The 12,241-nt window shown below is 32.8% G+C and overlaps 1 pseudogene; it reads right to left on the reverse strand.

The window, feature by feature from the left end:
• Nucleotides 1-8,640: 8,640 nt before the first annotated feature.
• On the reverse strand, nt 8,641-9,583 carry LOC124105359 (olfactory receptor 10AG1-like; annotated as a pseudogene).
• Between the last annotated feature and the right edge of the window lie 2,658 nt (nt 9,584-12,241).

Below are 12,241 nucleotides of genomic sequence, written 5' to 3' on the forward strand. Positions count from 1 at the left end.
AGGCAACCATACACTAACAAGACATAAAAAACTATAAATATATATGCTCCAAACAATGGAGCATCTACTTTCATCAAACAAACTCTTCTCAAGTTCAAGAGTCAAACAGACCACAACAAAATAATTCTGGGTGATTTTCACACACCTCTTTCACCACTGGATAGATATTCCAAACAAAAGCTGAACAAAGAAACTATAGAACTCAAAAATACAATCAATGACTTTGACTTAACTGACATATATAGAATATTTCAACCTTTAATGAATGAATATACTTTCTTATCAGCAGCACATGAATCCTTCTCTAAAATAGACTATACATTATGCCAGAAAGCAACTCTCAGCAAATATAAAAAAGTAGAGATACTACCCTTCATTCTATCAAATCATAATGGAATGAAGTTAGAAATCAATGATAAAATAAGAAATAAAAGCTACTCTAACATCTGGAGACTAAGTAATATGCTACTGGTTGAACAATGTGTTGTAAAACACATCAAGGAGGAGGTTTAAGAAATTTTAGAGGTAAATGAGAACACAGCTACAACATATCAAAATCTCTGGGACACTATGAAGGCATTGCATGAATTTCCTTCCTTAAAAGAAGAAAAAGTAAACAAATAAATGACTTAACATTACATCTCAAAGCCTTAAAAAAACAGAACAAATCAAGACCAAAACAGCAGCAGAAAAAGAAAAATAACTGAAATCAGGGATGAAATCAATGAAGTTATAACAAAAGAAAGAATTGAAAAAAAATGACAAAAAATATTGGTTCTTTAAAAAATAAATAAAACAAACCCTTAGTCATATTAATGAAGAGAAAAAGAGAGAAAACTCAAATTACTAAAATATGTGATGAAAAATTTATTATCACAACAGACACTACAGAAATACAGAAGATAATTAGAAATTATTTTGAAAACCTGTACTCCAATAAAACAGAAAATATTGAAGGCATCCACAAATTTCCAGAGTCATATAATTTGTCCAAATTGAATCAGGATGATACAGACAATTTAAGTAGATCAATTCCAAGTGACGAAATAGAAGATACCATCAGAAGCCTATTAACAAAGAGATTCCCAGAATGGGATGGATACACAGCTGAATTCTACATGATCTATAAATAACTAATACGAATACTGCTCAAATTATTTTGTGACATAGAAAAAGAGGAAACACTTCCAAAGTAATTCTATGAGGCCTGTATTTCCCTGATTCCCAAACCAGGCAATGACACATCAAAGGAATTAAACTTGAGATCATTATCTCTAATGTACATATGTTCAAAAAATCTCAATAACATTCTGGTAAATGGAATACAGAAATATATAAAAAAGATAGTGCAGCAAGATCAAGTGGGGTTTATGCCAGAAATGAAAGGTTGGTTCAACTTATGGAAATCAACAAATGTAATTCATCACATCAATAGACTTAAAGATAAGAATCATCTCAAAAATAAAGAAAAAACTTCCAACAAAATACAGCACCTCTTCAAAAAACTAGAATAACTCAGGATAACAGGAACATATCCCAACACTGTGAAAGCTATCTATACTAAACTATAGGCCTACATCATTTTAAATGGAGAAAAATTAAAAACATTACCTCTAAAAATTGAAACAAGGCAGGGATGCCCTCTTTCACCACTTCTATTTAACATAGTTCTTGAAACACTAGCCAGAGCAACTAAAAGATAGAAATTAAAGGGATATGGATAAGAAAAGAAGAACTCAAATTCGCCCTATTGGCTGGTGATAACATTCTACATCCAGAAGACCCAAAATTTTCACCAGAAACCTTCTAGAACTAACAAATTAATTCATCAAAGTATCCAGATATAAAATCAACACACATATATCAAAGGCATATCTGTATATCAGTGACAGATCCTCTGAAAGGTAAACAAGGAAAACTACCCCATTTATGATAGCTTAAAAAAATAAAATACTTGGAATCAACAATGAAAAAGGTGAAAGACCTCTGTAATATAAACTATAGAATGCTAAAGAAATAAAAGAAGTCCTTAGAAATGGAAAGTTCTCCCTTGTTCTTAGATAGGCAGAATTAATATTGTCAAAGTGATCATACTACCAAAAGCACGAAACAGATTTAATGCAATTCCAATCAAAACCCCCATGACATGCCTCATAGAATTAGAAAAAGCAGTCATGAAATTCATCTGAAAAAAATAAGAGACCCAGAATTGTAAAGCAATCTTAAACAGGAAGAGTGAAGTAAGTGGCATCAGTATACCAGACTTTAAGCTATACTACAGAGCAATAGCAACAAAAAACATCATGGTATTGGCACCAAAATATACTTGTAGATCAGTGGTATAGATTACAGGACACAGAGACAAACCTACATAGCTACAGTTACATTAGATAAAGTAGCCAAAAGCATACATCGGAGAAAAGATAACCTCTTCAACAAATGGTGCTGGGAAAACTGGAAATCCATATGCAACAAAATGAAATTAATCCCCTATCTCTCACCATGCAAAAACTCAATTCAAAGTGGATCAAAAACTTTCAAATTAAACCAGAGACACTATGACTCTTTGAAGAAAAAGTAGGCCCAAATCTCCATCATGTGGAATTAGGCCCTGACTTCTTTAATAAGACTCCTATAGTGCAAGAGTTAAAATAAAGAATCAATAAATGGGATGGATTCAAACTAAAAAGCTTCTTCTCAGCAAAAGAAACAATCAGTGAGGTGCATTTAAAGCTGACATTTTGGGAGCAAATTTTTATTACACACACCAGATTGAACACTAATCTCTTGGATATAAAAAGAATTCAAACATCTTAACACTAAAAATAAATAAATAAATAAATAAAATAACCCAATTAATAAATGGGTCAAGGAACTGAACACTTCTCAGAAGGTGGTATACAATCAATCAATAAATATATGAAAAAATGTTCAACATATCTAGCAATTAGATAAATGCAAATCAAAACTTCTCTAAGATTTTATCTCACTCCAGTCAGAATTAAGAATACAAACAACGAAAACTGTTGCCAAGTATGTGGGGAAAAAGGCACATTCATACACTGCTGGTGGGATTGCAAAAGTGTTGCAGTCAATATGGAAAACAGTATGGAGATTCCTTGGAAAACTGGGAATGAAGCCACCATTTGACCCAGCTATCCCACTCCTTGGTCTATACCCAAAGGACTTAAAAACAGCATACTACAGGGACACAGCCACATCAATGTTTATAGCAGCCCGATTCACAACAGCTAAACTGTGGAAGCATCCAAGATGCCCTTCAGTAGATAAATGGATAAAGAAAATGTGGTATATATACAAAATGGAATATTATTCAGCATTAAGATAGAAAAAAAAATCATGGCACTTGTAGATAAATGGATGGAATTGGAGAATATAATGCTAAGTGAATTTAGCCAGTCCCACAAAAGCAAATGCCAAATGTTTTCTCTGATATAAGGATGTTGATTCATAATGGGTTAGGGGTGGGAGCATGTGAGGATTAGTGGAAGTCTAGATAGAGCAAAGGAGAGGGAGGTGAAGGGAAGGAGCATGGGTGGTAGAAAAGACAGTAGAATGAGATGGACATCATTACTCTAAGTACATGTATGAAGACACAAATGGTGTGACTCTCTTTGTGTACAACCAGACATATGCAAAATTGCACTCTATATGTATGATATAAATTGTAATGAATTCTGCTGTCATATATAACAAATCAGAATTTTTAAAATGCATTATTAATTTTTGTCTTAAATTTCACTTGACTCTTGTACATTGTTTAATTAGGCCATGTCTTTCTCACACTGTTCAGTTACACAGATCTTCATGTATTTTATGTATATTTCCTTTGAGAGATGTGTGCTTTGCCAATATTTTCCTGAGTCTGTAGCCTATATTTTTATTTTCGTGACAATGTTGACACTGAACAAAATATTTAATATCAATGAAGTATGATTTATAAAGGTTTTCCTTTAAGGTTTGTGCTTTTGGAAACATTGATATATGCCTATACAGGGTCATGCATATTTTCTGAAACATTTTCTTCAAACCACTATGAATTTTTAACATTCTATATAGCTAAGTAAATAATAAGGAGTCAATAATTTCTTAAGACAAGAATTTTAGTTTTAGGGTTTTCTGCATAGAAGTTCAATTTTTTCAAGAAAATTCTTTGCATCCTTCTCAAACAACTAAGTTTCAATAATAAAATGCTTATGAAAATTAAACCAAACTAAATAAGAATAGTAAAAATTCACTGTGTTTTGTATGAGACAGTTTCCATTGCCACTTTCAGTTACATGGAACGGAAGATCTACCTGGACACTGTATGCCAGACAGGTTAGCAGCTCTCAAATCTTTTCAGAGGGAGGTTCCTGTGATTTCAAGCAGCATATTGGAAAGAAATTTCCAGAATTATTACAAATGCTGTCAACTTAAGTAGCAAGTCATTGTCGGGGTTGGGCCAAAATTATAGCTCTGCTGGGGTGTGCATAGACTTCAGTACAGATTAGCCAACAATTTAACAGGAGTTTCTGGAGAATGAGAAAATAAAATGGGTACTATTGAAATCCTAATTATCGTAGTGATTTGAATGACTGGGTGCAAGTGGAAGGCCACATATACACTCATGGCTGTCCCAAGAGGGACCCCAGTGAATGTGACCATGTAAATGCAGGGAGTATAATCCATCAAAAACTTGCAAAGTTTCTGAAATTTTAATACATTTTCCAAGTTTCCAAGCCAGCCACAAGTTCATTTATAAATAAATGTTGTTGGAAGTCTTCTTGGCAGGGCTATTAAAATATACAATAAATATCATTGGCTGGTCACTAAGCTATACTGACCAATGAGAAATACTTAGGAATTAAGGCACTGGAATAATAACAACAACAACAACAACAATAACAACCAGATTTTATCAATAGTTTCACAACATAAGTTGCTTTCACAAAATTAGCCCAGGCAAGAGACTAAACAAACAAACAAATAACAACAACACCGCTTTCTAAATGGTACTAAAGTCTGGAGTTGCTGAAATATGTTAAATCAATTTTTCAGTGTTAGCCAGACTTTATAAGATATGTAATGAAACAAGAAAGTATGACTTGTACAAAGAAACAAAATCAATAACATTGAAAATAGAAGGTTGCTGCTAGGAGTCCTGTGCTATGAGGAATATGAAATAAAGTCTTTGAGTTGACAGGAAGTGATATCATAGATCAAGTCAAAATTATAAAAAAAAAGTGAGAGCCTTTGTGAAGCTAATTATACCAGTGATTATAAAGCATGGCATTTGCATATTTTTATTTCCCCTTAAATTCCTTTAAGTAGTTTTTAAAACAACAGTCTAAACCTATGATTTTGTATATATTAGAACTGATTTTGAAAGTATTAAAATTACTGTAAAAGATAATATGAACAATTTTATAGAAAACAATTAGCCAGACAAATCAACTTCTAGAATGACATCACATCCAAAATGATGGGCAATAATATGAAATCAAATATTTACATAAACTTCTAATGGGCAATTGAATTAAAAATCAATAAATCTCTACACAAAAAAGACAAATACAAGAGGGCTTCACTAATGATTGTATTTTTCTTCTCACATTCACTTTTGTATTTCACCAATTTTAATGCTTTTATTACTGAATTATAGTAATACATAATAGTTGGTTTATTTTGATATACTCATAGCAGCATCAATTTAATTCCATCCATTTGAGTTCCTAGTGCCTCCTCTTTCCCTCACCTCCTCCTCTATGTATTAGGCGTCCTTTAATCTATTGTTCTTTATTCTACATATTTTTTAACATACATACATGTGGAAACTTAGAGAAAGAAAGATAATCAAAACAAAAAAATATATAAGTATGGTTTTTATGACATACAGTAATATATATGAATGTATATTATGATTGATAAAGTTAAAACGAGACAAATCACAAATGTAGATATGAGGATCAGAAGGAAATTTTACATCGAAACTCATAGACATTATTGAAGTACTAATAAAAATATTCCTAATAACTTTCAAACTAAAAATATGCCAATTAGATAAAAATAATTCCTTAAAATCCACAAAATGTCATCCTTTCTCAAGATGAAATAGATAATTTGTATAGTATACCTAACTAGCAGAAAAATTGAACATTATTTTTTTAATCTAAAAGGCTGGTCAGTAAGTATCATATGGAAGTGATGTATAATGACTTCAACAGGTCCAGTTGACACAAGTAATTACTTGAGAAAAAAGTCCAAATTCTCAGGGTCCTTTCTCCTTCTACATTTTTTCTCCCTAATTCTATATTAATGACCTCATGAAAGCTGACTTAACAAAATAAAAAAATAGGCCTAGTTTACCTGTTTCTGTGTGACATTCTGAAGCCATCCCAAAACTGACCTATGCAACAGTGTAGCCACTTCCTGGGACATCTCTGAAGGATACTGGTGCAGAGATATGTCCCCAGGGGTAAGAACTCTGAGCAGAATTTCTGGTTGTTCATTTACTTCTGAAGGAAAATGGCCAGATGTCTTATTGGGTACCTATCCATTGGTTAAAGTTAATGGTTTGAGGGATCAATGAGGAATTTGGAAGAAGTAAAATTTAAAAATTTTATCATTAAGAGGTCTTCAGAAAAGATACATAAATAGACTTCTCCAAATGACCCAAAAAAGTAAAGATATTTGTGATCAATGTGAATGTTTATCAAAGGTTGACCTCAGCTGAGGAAGTTTTGTGTAATCAAATGGGTAAGGAATCCTATTCTGTGGTTTCTTCTCAGCCTCTTTCCCCAGTTATCACTAGCATTATCTAATGGGCTGCTGTGCCAAGAAACCACTCAGACATAGGCAGAGGCTATGCATGGACACAGCAGCCTGCACTTCCAGTTAACATCATCAATCTGATTAAAGTCACTGATGAATATCTAATCTGTCAGGAGAAGTGATTAATTTGAAATTCCTGGTATGCCATCATTTTCTGGGATGCCCTCCAACTCTCTAGTGGCAGACTAATTACACTGGACCTGTTCCATCACAAAAAGAGAAGCACTGTGTTCTTACTAAGATAGAGATTGTTTCTTCCAAAACTGTCTTCTCTCAAACAATATATTTTTTTCTATATTTCACAGGAGGGATAGTGAGGGGAAAAAAAGGACTCCATTTCTCTCTCAAATCATTTTAAATGCAATAGCTTGTGATTTTCCAATTTCTGCCTGTAAATTATTTTCCTGGAATTAGACTTACTATATTTTTCTTTCTTTTGCCATTTTTTCTATTACCCATATTTATGTTTGATTTAATAACTTCTGATTGAGGCTTTATGTAAAATTATTGGTGATTTATTCATGCTTTTCTTTGATCTCAGCTAGGGTAGATTTTTGGGGCATGTCATTTGACTTGTTAACACATATTCTGATATCTTCTACTAGTCAGCAAGTAGTACCACGTTTTGTCTCTACTTTGTATTAGGTATCTCCATGTAAATGTGATAAAGACAGACATTATTCACTAAAGACAAGTGTTCTTCAGAGCAGTTACAAACATTACAAAATTCTTATTTAATCATAAATCTGGTGACAGATCAGATTTCTCAGAAATGTTATCTTTGTATATAATAATAATAATGTTTAACTATATCAATAGAAATGAGATAATAGCACAAGAAACTGTTTAGATTTTTCTTATTCACAATGCATATAATTTACCACTTGCTTTGATTTGTTTTACATAAATAACCAAGGCAATAAACTCAATGTAATGCATTCCATTGTCATTTATTTTAAAAAATCAATGAAAAAATAAAAAATTATTCTGAGATAGCTACATTTAATATCAATTACATTTTAATTCATCATTTTCAGTGACTACAGTGTAAAAGTATGTATGATATATTTGTGAGTGAATTCAAATACATGATTTTAGAAAATATATCCTCTTCCCTAATTCTACTATACATTTTATCTCCCCAAGAAAATTTTTACTTTGAAAAATAACTTGTTGATATTCAATAAAAAACTTGTCAGTTATTCACAAAATTTTTTTTCCAGTTCTCCATTTTACTTGTGTACATTTTAATAATATTTATTATACTATGATACAATAACCATATAAGAATATTAACTTTTAAAGGTAAATAAGCCAGGCATAATATTCCCCAACAAAATTTATGAAACTACACATTTTTTCTCTAAAGTTTTCTCTGAATAGTCATTATTTGGTCAAAATACATGTGTATGTGTGTGTGTCAGTGCTTGTGTTCTTCAGTTAATGTCCATTTTCTACCTTTTTTTTTTTAAATGGCCTATCACAAATCTATGGATGTCAATGGCACAATAAGTGATACAACAGAGACTGTAATATTATAAATTCAATTAAAATTACTGCTGTCAATAGTGTGCAGCTAGTAAGTGTTGCACACACACAAATATAAATATCAATAAAATGATTTGGAATTTTGTGGCACATATATCACATATAGAGCTTAAAACAGAAGCAACTGTCAACATCAGAAATAAAATTTAATTTGAAAATGGTTATTCAAGAGAAACATAAGTCACAGAGCTAAAGAAACATACCACTGGATACAGGAGAACAAAATAAATCCTACAAATACAAATTGCATTGATTCAATTATTTTCCTAATAATTTTCTCAATGCCATTTTAACACCTTGTTCCTCAGGCTATATATCATGGGGTTGAACATGGGAGTCACAACAGTATAGAAAAGAGAAAGCACTTTGTCAGTTGCTGCTGAATGACTAGCCTCAGGTCTTAAATATGTAATAACAGCTGATCCAAAGAATAACACCACCACTGTAAGATGAGATGAGCAGGTGGAGAAGCTTTGGCTCTGCTTGTGGCTGATGGCAATTTAAGGACTGTGGAGATGATTTTGATATAGGAGATGAGTATTAAGAGAAACGGGGCCGAGACAAACAGCAGAGCAGCCACATAGACCATCAGCTCAATTGTGAAGGTTTCCCCACAGGCCAGCTTAAGTATTGGGGAGATGTCACAGAAGAAGTGGTTGATTACATTGGAAGCGCAAAATGATAGAGAGAAAATCTGGAAGGTCAGCCCTACCTGCACAGGAATTCCACTGATCCAGGAGGCAACCACCAGCAGGATACAGACCTTGTGGTTCATGACCAGAGGATACTGCAGAGGGTTACAAATGGCCACACAGCGGTCATAGGCCATCACTGCCAGAAGGAAACATTCTGTGGCCCCCAGTACAAGAATGAAGCACATTTGTGTAGCACAGGCAACCAAAGAGATGGTCCTTCTCTGGGTCCCGAGATTCATGAGCATTCTGGGGAGAGTAACTGAAACATAGCAGATCTCCAAAAAGGAAAAATTGCCAAGGAAAAAATACATGGGAGTCTTTAGAGCAGGTTCCACTTTTGTTATTACCAAAATAGTTCCATTGCCCAGCAGGATGATCATGTAGATGACAAAGAACAGTCCAAACAGAAACCACTGGAGCTGGGGCACCTCAGCAAACCCCAAAAGGACAAATTCCTTCCATGAAGTTAGGTTTCCTTCTGGGGGTTTTCCCTGGTGTTTCATCTGTGGAAAGCAAAACTGAACATGAGCTTCTCATAGACCTTTAGAGACAGGTATATGCACTCTCAAAGAATCTGGTCATCCATATCAATCCTCAGGACCACTGTGATTGTTTGCACTGTAAGAATATGACATTCCTTACACATTCCACCTTTTTTTACATTAGATCTTATACATGGTCACTCACACATTGCCCTAAGATTCTTCAGAATTATCCCATGGTGTCTCCTGTCAAAGTCCAGCATAATCCAAATTATTCACAGGCACCTGTACATTGGCCAACTCCTGCAGATAAATCCACAGCTCTGCCATGGAATGTCAGGTTTAATTAATTACATTTAATAAGGTTTAATTAATTTAACTATTTGAAAATCCTATTCTTGGGCATCTCTGAACTTTCTAAAGCATTTTGAATAACACTATTTCATAGTTTATCTTCTCCCACACTTTTGAAAATTTCATTTATTAATTTTTTTAGTGGTGTTTGGGCTCAAACCCAGGTTAATTGTGCTAAGCCCCCAACCCTCATTTTAGAAACATTTTTATTCCTTCTAATTACTTATACATGACAGTAGTATGCATTTTGACATCATCCATAAATGGCATAACCCATTTTTCTGGTTGTACATGATGTAGAGTTACACTGGTTGTGTAATCAGTCATATATGCACATGGGATAATAACATGTGATTCATTCTACTTTCTTCCTACCCTTATAGCCCCTCCCATCCCTGTCACTCCCCTCAAAAACATTAAAATGGTACATATCAATGGGACACCACATTATGTTTTGACACTTGAATACATTGCATAATATTTAAATCATGGTACATATTTATTTCCCCAAACATTATTTCCTGATGGTGAAATTTTCATTATCCTTTCTTCTAGCTTTTTGAAATAGAGAGTACATTTTTTTGTGGCTATTTCAACTCTTCATATCTTCCCATCACTTAATTTTAACATAAATGCCTTTATTACATAATTCATAATTATAGAAAGTTGGAAAATGTAGAATATTTTGTTGACAAATGGAAAAATGTATCCATCCATAGGATATGAAGTGGGACATATTAGAGAATTTTCCTTAGTATGGGAACATGGATCCAGATAGAATTAATTATGAATGTATTGAGGGAAACGAAGGTGGCCTGTGAGGTATGTGACAGTGTGTATGTATGTGGTGGAAGTGAAAAAAAAAAATCTGCCACTAGATTAAACTCCATGTGCAGTGTGCCCCACCACAGTCTTTGCTGTTCCATAAACAAAGACAAAACAAACAATAAGCCCTAAAGAATTGAAAAACTCTACAAACTTTTCTATTTTATATGTTTTTAGAAACTAACATTGAGATAAATAACAATAGACAATTTCTTCATTTTCCCATAAGTTTGATTGTTGAATTATTGTTTTATATTGAACTTGGGTTTGAATCCTAACTCTACTATTTATTGTCTGTGATATAAAAAAAAGATATTTAACATTTCTAAGGTACCTTATTTGTCAGAATTTACTGAGACAATACTGGCAAAATATCAGTGATCCATTTTAAAGTGATTGTCATCTAGTTATGTTTCTATACATATAATTATGTCGATTATAGAAATTGGGCTTTAGGCTAACAGGTCATTAGCCCCCAGGTTAATAATACATTGACAAAAAATTTTATTTCATAGAGTTATCTGCTTACTTTTTAGGCAGTTTATTCCATTCTTACTCTTCATTTGGGTCACAATGATGGAAAGTTGAACTTGACTCTTTGAAAAAATATTTAAGAGGTACTCATTCATTCTCAGGGGACATTTAGTACATGTAATTAGTATATAATTTTAAAAGTGAATGCAATTTTAGATATTATATCCAAAGTATCTTCTGGTTCTTGCTCTTCATTAATCTCAACCTTCCCTATCATTTCTCCAAACCTGTGGCTTTGGACCTGGCCCCCCAAACACAGAATATGGGTAGTCATGGAAGTGAGATAGAGTCCTACAAAGATGGTGAGAATTGAACTACAGCTCCTCTTCTTGCTGGCTGAGATTCACACAAATTGCTCTATTCCTGCTGCCATAGGATTATAAAAAAAGTAACACAGGCCAATAATTTTACCCAGTTTTAGGATTACTGATCTCTATTTATGTAAAACTGCTTTAAGAGTGCATGACATCTATGCAAGTCTATATAAATGGTACTTATTAATATTGTTTTAAATTTATTTAATGTTTCAGATAACATAAAAATATACTCTAAATAGTTTATTCTTTGTATGATCTTTTTAATGTGAGACTAGAGAAAGATCTTAATGCAATCTTATAATGTTATTAAATTCCCAAAACCTTAAGATAAATATCCAGAGTTCTCTGTCATATTTTTGTTTATATTCTCATATCTATCTGTGGTTCTACTATCCAAAATACAAATAATTCCTCAGCCCAGTGTGTTGAAATTTGACCTGATCTCACTGTATGACTTTTATTTTATTATCAATAAATGATCTAGGAGGTAAAGACTCTACTATTTACTACTGCAGATCAGTACAGATCATAAAATAATGGTTGTTCACCATGTATAGTGCTTAATATTTTATTCAAAAATGATTCAAAGTAAGACACACTATTAAAAGTATCCCTCATAAGAAGAAAAAAAAAAGAACAAGATTCCAAACTT

Source organism: Marmota monax, unplaced genomic scaffold (genome assembly GCF_021218885.2).
Source record: "Marmota monax isolate L192 unplaced genomic scaffold, Marmota_monax_Labrador192_F-V1.1 WCK01_AAM20220418_F8-fsc01320, whole genome shotgun sequence".
NCBI lineage: Eukaryota > Metazoa > Chordata > Mammalia > Rodentia > Sciuridae > Marmota > Marmota monax.